The sequence below is a fragment of the Chlamydotis macqueenii genome, chromosome 13 (genome assembly GCF_036417535.1).
Source record: "Chlamydotis macqueenii isolate bChlMac1 chromosome 13, bChlMac1.mat, whole genome shotgun sequence".
In the NCBI taxonomy this organism is placed as follows: Eukaryota; Metazoa; Chordata; class Aves; order Otidiformes; family Otididae; genus Chlamydotis; species Chlamydotis macqueenii.
In genome coordinates, this window is record NC_141568.1 from 21,143,462 (window position 1) to 21,156,004 (window position 12,543).

The 12,543-nt window shown below is 41.0% G+C and overlaps 1 long non-coding RNA gene across 3 annotated transcripts in view; it reads right to left on the bottom strand.

Annotated features, from left to right (window-relative positions):
* Positions 1 to 2,968: 2,968 nt before the first annotated feature.
* LOC147599157 (uncharacterized) overlaps positions 2,969 to 12,543 on the bottom strand; it is a 30,150-nt gene continuing 20,575 nt past the window's right edge. For all 3 annotated transcript variants that reach the window (XR_015260016.1, XR_015260017.1, XR_015260015.1), the window contains exons 2-3: positions 7,134 to 7,247; positions 2,969 to 5,354 (exon numbers count right to left, since the gene is read on the bottom strand). This is a non-coding gene — a long non-coding RNA (uncharacterized LOC147599157). The remainder of the gene's footprint in view (positions 5,355 to 7,133; positions 7,248 to 12,543) is intronic.

Below are 12,543 nucleotides of genomic sequence, written 5' to 3' on the forward strand. Positions count from 1 at the left end.
TGAATGAGAAGAAATAATAATAGTATAGTTAGAATTTGTTTAGAGAGAAGAATTTGTGGCTATACTGGAGAATGCTGAGCAAGGAGACAACTGTGAAGGGATGCCTCTCTGTTTCTGAGTAATTGGGCAGCAGGATCCCAAGGCAGTTTGTTTGTTATAGAACCTTCCTCACAAAACTCTTTGCTGAAATATGTGGATTCCTGAGATGTGTCACCCGGAAAAAAATCAACATAGGTTTTCCTGCAGTTTAATTTTGTACACGTCAACACATTTCTTGATTATGCTTCAAGCTTTCAAAAAAGATGCCAGTGTTTTCCTGCAGTAAAATTAGGACTTAAATCGCCATGCAGTTGTTTTCACTGGCAGCACTGCTCTCTGTGGACAGAAGCAGACAATGTGCACATGTTTTGTTCTCTATCCACAGCCCTGTTCAGTGACATTGTATAGACCACAACATTAGTGCAATCGCTGGTTTCCCAAATGCTGTCAGGTCAGAAAAATGCTTGACCAAGCTCAGGTGACTTATTTTTCATAGTTGTTGAGTTTTGTTTTGGTTTTTTTTTTTTTTAATAATAGGCCAGAGGAAGAAAAGCATCGTTACAATAACGAGATCTGCCATGCATAAACCCTAATTTACAACTGCAGGGGAGCACTGTGTTCTGGATTACTTGTCAAGCTGTAGACAGCGCCTATCGCTTCAGAGTTACAGCGAAGGAGAAATGGAAGGCTGCCTTTCTGTGCTCCCAGGTACTCTTCTATTCTGCAGTGCCATAGTGAAATATTAATTACATTTATCAGAACAGGATTAAACGTGGAATGAATGATTAATTATTTGGCACTGGGATAGATTAAACTTCTGCCCAGGGTTTATGTATTCATTAATTACTTGTTAAATCAAAGTGACACTACTGTCTTTGGAGGAGGTGCAGCCTTTTCAGCTGTGTTGGTGCAGGGGTTTGTACAATTGATTTGGTATTTGAAGGTGCTTTCTGTAACAAAATAATTGTCATGATAATATATTCTACTTCTTAAGCACGATGAAGAAACCTTTAATTGTGTAGTGCACAGTTTACCTCCTTGCAGGTCTTACCCTTTTATTTTCTGTCTTGTATGATGCTTTGAAAGGTCATTGGCATAGGATTTAACGTAACACATCCTTGGTAAATTTTTGCTGTCACAGCAGAAGGGCTAGGCTGGAACAGATTTACTCATACCCCTCAGGAGGGGGATCTGCTATCAAGAGAGCAGGTAAGTGTGAGCCGTTCCTGCTGGATGGCTGCCTGCCCAGTACTCCCAGTAGTATGGTCACACCGTGCCAGGAGTGATGCTGTACCGTGCATATGTATTCTTTACTTGGATATGACAGCAGGAGGCTCGTGTTCATGATTGTGTCTAAAATACGTCTCTTAGAGTGGGTTTGGGCTGATGAGATTCTTCAAGAACTTTGGGAAGGCTCCACTTCTGTGTTGACAGCGTTGTGTGTGTGGAGATTGTGCTCTGTGGTATTTTCACTTAGTTTTTATGAGGCTGATGTCAAGACTGACTAGTTACTGCAGCGATTGCTTGGATCTGATAGCACTTTATGCGTCTGGCGGCACAGACAGGAGGCTGCTGAACAGATTCACCTTCGCCCTGTTCTGCCTCTCTTAGTGCCTTCTCTTTTTACTGGTGGCCATGCTGTTCTTCATCATTGCTTGTATTAAATAGCTGCTGTGTTGCCCTGAATGGGAGAGTACAGGGCCCTTTAGTAATACGTGCCGTTCATCTCTTAGCTGATATTTACTGAGGGGTATAAGTCATCGTGTACATGCATTTGTTTTCTTTGTGTAAGGAATTCCTGTTTCTCCTCAAAAGACCCGTGCTCATGATCTTCAGCATTTAACCAAGTGAATGAGGATGCAGTTTGCCACTGTGTGACTGAAGGTTTACTACCAGAGCCAAGTAAACACCTATCCATCAGCTTTTTGCTTTCTCTATTCTTGGCATCATTATACTGCAACCTCCTGATAGTCCTGTGAACGTTATTGATACAGAAATGCTTTACTTCCTTTCAAAAGCAGTGCGTATTTTTGAGAGTGCAGAACGACAAGCTCTAAGTTTTTAATGTTTATAAGAGGTGCAGGGGTTGATTAAAAACAGACTGTCCGGTTCTACGTGGATGTCACGACGTGAAGAAAAAATAACAGAACAGGTCAGAAATCCCAGGTACTTCTAGAAATGAAAAATGGAGAAAAATAGTCAAAATACATGAACACATTTGGAAAGATTAACCTTTTCCAAACACCTCCACCCCACTGTCCCTGAGAACTCGTCTGTTTTGGGCATTGCAAGGACCACAGGTGGCAACTGCAATGAGTCGGTTATCCTTTTAGGAAAGCCCTGGAATTCCAGGGCTTGAGAAACCACATTATGAGTGTAGCACTGCTGAGAGATGCTAAAGAACATGTCATACTGAAGAAGATGTGAAATACCACACTGAATCGATAAATAGGTCTCTGACTAACTGGAAACCAGTGGGGCAGATTCTCATTTCTGCCTCATTTAAATAAATCCATGCGTATCAGGGATCAAGTTGTGTGTCCCAGTGGAGCTGTGTCATGAAAGGATATTCGCTAACCTAAGTGTAGAGGACATTGTGGGGGAACACGCTTTTATTGCAAAGCATTTCCCAGGTTTTGGATGCTCCTGGATTTGTGAGTTGTCATATTTATTAGGCAATTCCCACTGCTCACCATCATTATTAAAAATGACAACACCAGTTTTTGCATCCTGGACCAACTGTGCTGTATTGGTCTGAGCAATGACATTCTTTATTTTTAAGTCAAGAGCATTTTGTTTATGTACTCTGCCCACAAGGGAAAATATACTTCTGCTATTGCCGCAGTGCACAAGGGACAGTTAAATCTAATAAGTTAATCTAGACTTCTAGAAACAAAATTAAATTTTCAAATAAAGGCAAACTGACAGCTAAGGCATAAATCTTTTATTTAAAATAGAAAATAAGCCCATTCAAATGCAATCAGAGAAGACAGATGTAGGTAAAAAACAAGTAGAGTTAAGATATGTGGTGCATAAATTTGCTATGTCTGTGTGATAGATCAAACAGAGTGACCTTAAAAATGTTCCTAAAACATCAGCTAAAATATGAAATTTGCATATATTTAAATACTGCTTGTTAATGTAAGATGGACCAGAAAGAATGTTAACACTGAAAGTAAAATACAGCACAGGTGTAAAGTGTACAGCAGAAAGGTCACATTAGCTATCGGAGTGGCTGAAATGTAAATATTTACTAGCTTGGAACTGGCAGGAAGTTCTATAAATGAGAAATATGATTTTCTATTCTTTTAATATGTCTTCTCAAGTGAAATATTTAGCTGGGAAAAAAGACCTTGATTCAGCAAAGTTCCTAATTAACAAAATGTTTAACTTCAGATGTTCTCTTAGATCCAAATTACTGTAATGGGACTGCTCACAGATGCAGTTTTACCAGAGGCAGGGGCCGGTCCCTCGGATGAAGTGTGTTACCAAGATCACAGAGGATGCTGTGAAATTGTACCTGCCTCTGGAGTGGTAAAAGGAGCTGTTTATACTCAGATCTCTCAAGTATTTTTCTTTCTCTTTTCCTGGGTGCAGATCTGTGGTAGATTGCTGGGCTTGCTTAAGCATGGGATCAGATTGCCACTTGGAAGGTGGCATTTATTTCCCATTCAGGAGAGAAAATGTAGCTTTTCAGGAGGACCCGATATTAAATCATACAGAGCTCTTTTGTGCAAATACTCTCCTTGGACAAAATGCTGCCTGGGATTTCTTGATTGCTGCTCTGTCATTCTCTCCCGGACACCTTTTCCTCTGTCCCCCTGTCCTCACAGCAGTGCATAAGCCATGCTGCTTCCTGGAATAGGATGCATTTAGATCCAGTTCCCCCAGGTGGCTGCAGTGCATCTCCGGCTTTTTCCTTATGTCCTCAGAATGGGAATTTCTCCAACTACCTAGGCAATGGCATAGGCACTGCTTTTTCAGCTGCAGCCCCCTTAAAGAGTTTGAGACTGGCTTGTCCATCTGGTTGTCCCTAGAAATACATTGTAATTGCCTCCTGGTTCTTAACAAATCTGGGTTTTCTAGAGATTTCCGCTGTAATTGGATCAGTCATTAACGCAGCCCAGATTTCTCACAGTATTCTGCTGAGATTACATCTGTTCCAATACAGTGACCCAGTTAGAGCCAAGATATCTGTGTGACTATGAAAAAGGAAACCCATTTGTAAAATGTTATAAATATTTTGACGTACAATATCACAATCAAAGAAATGTAGTTAATGCTGATAGCGTCGCCCAGCCCCTGGGAACAGCAGGCAGATGTGCTTTCCACCACATGGACTGATAGGCACGAGAGGATTTAGCCTTTCAATTTGCTTGTTTGATATTTTGTTCTGTTGTTTTGTTAACTTGGTAATGTTCTTTTATGTGGGTTTTGTGAATGATTTGCTTTTAAAGTGATGTAATTCTGAAAGGTCTTTTTTGTATTCATTTCTAGAAGAGTGCAAGTTCTTCAAGTCATTGATTAGTGACAAATGCCATCTTTTGAGATGTTCTCTTAATCTTTGGGATGTCTGTTTTGAAGGTCACTTCCATTTATTAAAGCATTGCAACTGTACACCTGAATATTTCATGAATGGTCAGTATTATTTCTAGCTTTTGCAATACTTCTCCACTGGAAAAAAAAAGGCAGGTAACAGAAAGATTTTTAAAACATTACCCAGAAAGCTACATACTGACCTAATATTATGTTGTCATAGGTCAAGCTGGATTGCTTCTGTCCCATCTGTATTATGTAGCACAGGACAAAAGAAAATCTGAGGTGGCGTATATGTGCATTACAGGAATACAGCCTTCACACTGCGTGTCGGCTATGTGCAGTTGTTCTAGTTGTACGTGTAGACCTCTGGTAACAGCTGCAGCGTACAGGGTGAAAACAGAAAACCAAAGAGCAATAGCAAATAGCCAGAGGAGCTTGCGATAAAGTGGTGAAGATTAATCACTGGATTCCCGTGAATATGTATGTGGCATACTACAGATCTGGGGGCCCCTTCTTTGGCCTCAGTTGCTGAGGAGCGTCATTCTCTGTGTAAGGCAGATTTGGTGGATCATAAAAAGCACAAGTCTCTCACTGTTCCTTGCTGAGGGCTCATCCTGCACGAGGCGGGGGTCTGTTGTTCAATAACAAAAGTCTTAGACTCTGTCTCCACTGATGATCTGAGTTTAGATGTGTTACATTCGCACTGTCTCACCTCGTGGGAACGGACTGTTGAGGAAAAAGTCCTTCCCACCATGGGATCATTAAATCCAGGTCATCTATAAAAGATTTGGTTTGTGACAGAAACTTTTCTATTTGTTGTTACAATAAAACATGTCTTTGTAGGAGACATTTTAGAAATACTCCTTGCAAGAATACATTAGAGTAAAATCTAAAATGTTCCCTGTACTCCCAACACTCAGTGAACTCTGCTTCCAGGAGTGTATGAACTTCATTCATGTACTGTTTTCTTTAAACACTGACTTGAAACATTTGGCTGCTTTGTAGACTGATTGGGATTATAGAATCATTAGAACTTGCTAATTTAGGGAAATGAGGTTCATTTGTTTGCAAGAGGCCTGTTCAAAAAATGATGTTCTGTTCCAGTGTGGTCTTCCCTATAGATCAGCCACAGTAGAGTACGTGTATTGGGGCGGCCCAAATACAAGTAGACAATTAGCTTTTCTACCAGAGACTAGTTTTGTTAACATTCCCCTGATTTGACAGCTAGAATAGATGAATGTCATTCCTGACCTTTTCAATTTTATAGCTTCTTCACTTTCATAATTCCAACTCTTGCAGCTGCAGCATGGAAATGAACTTTAATAATGTTCCCCAAACTCTTGAAAACGGATTACTTAACAGTTACATTTTACAATTCTCTAAACAATATGAACCTTTCACATCACTGCTTTTAAAACCATTGACTAAATGCAATTAGTATTAGCAATTAAACGGTGGACATTTCTTGGCTGCTGTTGAGCAGCAGATCTGAATAATCAGATGTTAGGTATCCACATTTCATTGTGATTTATGATGATGGAAAAAAATTATTCTGCCCTGAGTGTTAATTATTGCTGGAAGATATTCTCTAGGTTCTACTCTTAATGCCTTTCATTTAATGTTACAGGGTCAAATAATGTTCTCTATTGATGTGAATAATTCTACTGAAGCTAATATAAGTAAATACAAAGAGCAGAAACCAGTTACACAATGTAACGTCCAGAGGCACAATTGTGTAAGCTGTGGTATTCCACTGAAATCAAAGTCATGACACGATGTTGTTCTAGATGAGACTCTGCTGTTCTTCTTAATTTAGTTAATCACAATTAAATGCAAGTTAAAAAAGAAAGGTTTAGAGGGGATACCATCACTATGGAGAATGTGAGGTTAAGTAACTTTAACTTAAGAATATCATTAATGGGGGTTTTTTTATCTTATATACAAAGTAAGACTAGTCCAGGTTTAACTATCCAGATCAGGTAAAGCTACAGGATTCAAAATTGGGAAGCAAGGTGAAATTGCACAAAATAGCAAAGTTAACCTTAGAAACAACAGGAATCCAAACCGTTAGTGATGTTGCTTGATGAGTTCTAGGAATGACTCAGGCCCGTTAGTTACCAGGGCCGTTGGAAAAGCCCACCAGCAATGACCTCCTCCTCCTGCCAGGCAGCCTGGTTAAGTCCACAGCATATTAACCACTCCTGAATCTACGCTTGCAGTCCTTTTGAAAGGCTCATTTCAAAGGTCTCACGCAGCTAATGGGTTGAGCCTCTTCTGAGAGTTCAAATATCCTAATGAGATTAACTCATTAAATAACTGCCCATCACTTCATTGCTGATACTCTGATTCCTTTGTGGTGCTGGAAGAGACAGCTGCCTGCAAAAATGTTAGCTCTGCTTAGAGACGATTTCTCTTTGAATATTTTTAGATTTTCCACCCTAGATAAGTCAGTATCCTTTCACCTGTCACATAAATGGATTGGACTGTGTGGTAGCAGTCTTTCTCCCTTCAGGTTGGTCAGGCAAAGGTGACAGGTTTTGCCACCATGACATTACCTTCTTCTTTAGGAACGAGACGCCAGCCTTCCATGTGAGTAATTAGTTGTCTCTCGGGGGAAGGATTTGTCGGTGCTCACACACACAGAGTGCCCCAGACACCTTCCACAGAGCCTGAGGAAGGAAAAAGTAAAATAATCTCACCTCAAATTTTACAAATTAACAAAAACCCACAGATAAAATACACATGTGAATACTTATGGAATTGTAAAAACCATGGCAGAAGAGACAGGATAGTGCTAAACCTGCATGCTGGTGTCAAGTGGCAGAAGTTGCCTGCCTTTAACAGAGGTGCTCTGAGTCTCGCTTCTGCTGCTTTATTGGTGTCCCCGTGGTCAGGAAAAGCTGAGGAGCAAGTGGCTCTTTGGGCAGAGGCCAGAAAGCAGTTTGGTTTTGTAAGGCCTCATGCAGGGAGCAGATGAACCTTGGCATGGTGGTGGGTGGCAGAGGTGCCAGGAAGGAGTCCAGGCAGCACAACCTGGTTTGGCTGCAGAGTTACGCTGGTTGCTCCAGTTTCAAGAAACAAATGTCCCATCCCTGGACAAAGGACACAAGTAATGCCAAGGCTGGGAGATTCCTCTGAAGAACTGGCTGGCCACTTGGGTTGCTGGCATGCTTTACCTTTAAAGGGCTTGGGAGCTTCTGAGCAAGCTTGCTCACAGAAACAAGCTTTGCTCGAAAGAAACAAGCAGCTGTTGCTGCAGCCTTGCCCGAGCACACGGATGGTGGCTTAGGGAAGTGACCCTTTGGAGAGTAACGAGGAGCCCCATTTGCAAAGCTCTGATTTGAGAAGTTGTCCCCACATAGCACAACCAGCACATAGGCTTCAGAGCATGATTTAAAGCAGGATTTGAATGGTCCGGACAAGCTGGGATTGGTTAATGAACCCACACTTGAAAATTAGATACGTGCTATTATGATGACTAATTAAGACCACACTAGTATTGTGATGATACTAGTGTATGAACAACAACAACATCTAAAACAGTATTAGATGCAATATTCATAAGATACGAGATGTTATTTTTCTTATAGGCTGTGCTGCTCAAGTGTTTGTCTACACACGGTCTTTCTGGTTGCTTTCAGAGAAAGCTCTGGTTTCTTGATAGTCAGCTGTCCAAGAACCTTGAAGGGTGCTCTAACACTTCTCAGTGGCATGAGTCTCTCTTGCTTTTCAGGTTTTTTTGGTGAGCAAAGCTGGTAAAAATTTATGGATTTGAAAATAAGATGTGAAAGTTCTGACTGTTGGTGGAGAAAAAAATATAAACAATATCTCCATCACTTTCCTCCCTATTTTTAACCCATTCTAGTAGTGGTTAAACTATTTAAAAGAATAATAGTTTGGCTGTTGAGTTAGGATAGAAAGCAAGAAAAAAGGGAAAGTTTTTTGTCTTGTCTTTTTGCAGCCATGGTCTCTGTTTACCATCAGCGCTAGAGGGACACGGAAAAATTCCTAATTAGCTGCACAAGGACTCAGTACATGTTCATCTCTAAGGTAAACAACATCCAAACTGTTAAACCTACAAATTAAATCCTTCTTAGGTTTGGAGAGTTGATGTTTTTTTGTTGTTGTTGTTTTGGGGTTTTTCACCTTCATTGAATAGTAATTTGAAAATAGAGAGAGCGATGCATTTTGAGAGTAGCCCTATGGTTTGCTTACTCAAATCCTTAGACACACTGTCGCCTATTTAATACATTACTGAACAGCCTAGCCTGTCACCCTAAGGTTCAAATGTTGGAGCCTGAATTACACATATTTTTACTTTTTTTTTGCATTACAGGCTAATGTGTCGTACTCCAGAGCTGTCCTCCACGTTCTTGGACTGTAATGATTGCAATATGAAAGTGGAAATGCCTGTTTCTTCGTGGTGGTCCCGGTTTGGGCCCATGCAGACAAAACAGCAGTCAGTGTCTGTCCAGATGCATCAGCACTAGTAAATAAAACAAAATGGAGAGCAGCAATACTTCATTGCTCAGTTTTGCTTGCTCTAGAGTTGTTTCAAAGACAGCAGAAGGAAAAAACAGAAACTGCCAAAGTCACATCTGTACCTGACTGTGCCTAACGTTATCTTTTATGTCAAATCATTATCATACCCAGGAAAAACCACTGGTGTTTAGTGCCAGCTGTCTGCTTATTACTGCAAAGGAACTGGGAGAAGACCCAGGAACAAGGCAGTCATTAAAGGGATGTGGTACCTCTATGCTACTGACACTTTTAGGTCCTAGCAGTGTCGCTTTGGGGTAGTGGGCAGGCAGCAGGGTGGTGTGGGGAGCTAGGAAGCACATGGTAATGACTTGGCCACGCAGCTGAGTTGTGACAGCAGAGCCTGCTGCCAGCCCGCTTTCTGGGAGGGAAAGGGCAGCAGGAGCGCTTCGGAAGAGTGTCCAGCACATTGCTCGGGACTGGCCCTGGCAGTGGGCATCCCAGTACTGCCTTCTCTTTGCTTCAGGGATTAAATTTGTTGACTGAGAAGTTTGATCAATATTTAATGCGAGAGATGGCATATTGATGCTGATTTAAAAAATAAGTGAATGTATGCTGTTATGTCTGTGCTTTTCACAGATATGAGTGATGGCAGATTTCAATGTTACATTCAGAGTTACTCTGGGAAAGGATGTGCTCAGGCCAGGATGCAGCCCGTGATGCGAGGTGTGCTCTGGAAATGCAAAGTAATAACAGCTTACGTTAATAGCACAAACCATTGATTACACGTGCTTTGATGTGAGGAACCGCACTGCCGATTGAACTTATAGTCAGGGACTGATTCACCGCGTGATCATTTTTAGCCGAGCAACTTCTGAATCATAGGCCTATAATTGCTTCAGATTCCCGTTATTGATCTCTCATGTCAAAATAATTGAGCTTTATGGCTGACTTCTGATGCTTATTGAGAAATCATATAATTACTTCCAACTAGCTCCAAGTCAATAGAAGTTGAGTACATACCACTACTCAGAGTGCTTGATATATAAATTTCCTTCCAAATAGACACAAGACCTACTATATGTTAATAAATCTAGGAGTCTGGATGCATGGCCCTAAGTTACATAATTACATCCCCTAATATTTGTAATACTTGGAATATCTGTTATGCATTTAGATATAAAATATACCGCCTTCAGCCCCAGCCTGACAAGCAGGGGAGACTGCCGTGCCTGCAGAGAGCCACAGCAGGCTCTGTGCCGATGCAGCAGCCTGACACGCACAACAGGGGTCAAGGTCTTGTTGGCCAAGCCAATGCTGTGAAGTGCTGGGAGCCAGCATGTTTTATTGTGCTGAGGATAACTGGGACATCTCCTATAAAACACCAGGAACTCGTTCCATTTCAAGTTTGCACCAGTCTAGAAAATCCTATCCTGTATATCACTTTCTTTTTGAGCTTTGCCTTCAATCTCTTGTTTATACCAATGAACTATCTGAAGCCTTATTTACAAAACTCTGTATCTGGGACACAGACATCCTTGTTCTCCTTGAGAGGGTCTTCAGAGTAGACCCATGTGTGTAGTCTCTTCTTCAAAAAGCTCATCCTTCTATGATTTCACAGAACTCAAACATTTTTGTTGACTACAGGATGGTGACAAATAAACAGTTGCAATCCTTTTGAACAAGCAGTTTTAAAAAGCTCCCTGATAAGCTGAAACTCTTTTCTAGAGTGACTTCAATTGAGAATTTTCATGCCCCACTACTGATGGGAAGTAGACCATACCATGTATACTCATGCGCAGCTGGCAAGGCACTTAAGTGATAAAATTTGGTTTCTGTGAAGGTGATGAAGACTTCATGTTGCCTAGTTGAATAGCTTTAGCTGTCAATTTCTAGATCAAATCCTATCTGAGAAAGCACATTAGCTTTCTGTGCCTTGTTTCCCATGTAATCACTATGCTGTTAGTACTAGTTTTATTCACTCCTGCATTTCTTTAAATAGTGTTTTAGTAATTCTCCTTCCTTACGGGGAAGGAAGCATTAATCAGCCAGTGCGTTTAGTACCTACTTACATTAATAGCTAGACAATGCAGCGATTTAGAATTCTTTACACTGTTTTGCAGGTTTTTCATTATATTTCTTAGTGTCTTGAGGATGCCTTTCCTCATGACACTTTACAATAAACCTCTGCAAAATGAATAGCGTTCATTATGAAATCAATGATATTCCCTCTAAACTTCAGGGGCAATGTCAAAGAAAAGCTGCTATAATTGCTAATGCTGAGCAGGTTTTGATGACCAAACTCTCCTTCCCAGATGCCACAGCAATACAGCCATCACCTTCCTCAACACTTTTGCCCTCCCTTGTCACTGTGGTTCTCTCTCTCAAGAAACTGATTGTCAGCCATGGCTTTTTCTGTTCTTATGTCTCTACTCTGTTTTCTGATCGAGTTCAACCTTAAATCTCCCGTTTCAGCAGAAATGGGCTGAAGTTTACACTTGTGACTCTGCATGGCAGTGACTCTGACCACTGCCTCTCCTAAAGCATGATTATAAGGATGAATTTTAATTCTGCAGCACAAGAACTAGTTATTAAGAACTTGATGTATTGATTTTAATTTCAGATTTGTTTTTTTTTTTTTTTTCAGGAAGAGCTACCATGCAGCACAGAATACTGCCTGTGACCAGCCCAGTCTTCACTCTGCTCTTCTGAGCACTATATTTTAGATGTTAGACATTTTAATTTGAAGTAGGGTCCATAATTGCATTTTTAAAAAGCCAAAACCAATGTGCTTACTAGGACCAACCCCGGGGGTGCTTGCTGCTTGCATGGGTTGGGTCCAAATGTGAGCATACTGCTCAGCTGGATCCTGGCTGAAACGGTGGAGCCCAGAGAATTAATTACATACTGCTGGGGCCTGGAGGAAACGGCTGGACAGAGGGCTTCCCAGGGCTGCTGCACTGGCCGTGGACATGTAAGTTCCTCAAAGTTCTGTTCAAGATTAAACTAGGCACATTTATTGTTCCTGAATGTGGCCCTTTGTTCTTCTGTGTTTATGTATACCAGCAACAGAAGTGGTTGAAGATGTGAACCGAATGTGGACTAATAGGTTTGGTAAAAGGCTTATAAACTAAAAAGTAGAAGTAGCTCTTTGTTAAATGCCGATGGTGTGGCTGTTCCGCTTTTCAGGGACTTACCACGGTGCAAAACGGCATCAGCCTATCTCTGTCTCATAGAGAGGCAGAGTTTCTTCCACTTCCATTTTGAAGGTAATATTTAGATTAAGCGCTGGTTCAGAGGAAAATGCAAATGAAATCCTAAAAAATTGTCAACATCTTGATATTCTCTTAATTAAAACCAGGTTAACTTGTTCTTCCTTTTTTTTAGTACAGAAATAGACATATGAGTCACTAATTTGTTTGCCCTCTTTGAGGCTGTTGAAATGTAAGAGAGAAGTTAGCAGCCCCTGGCAGTGGGGGCCATAAT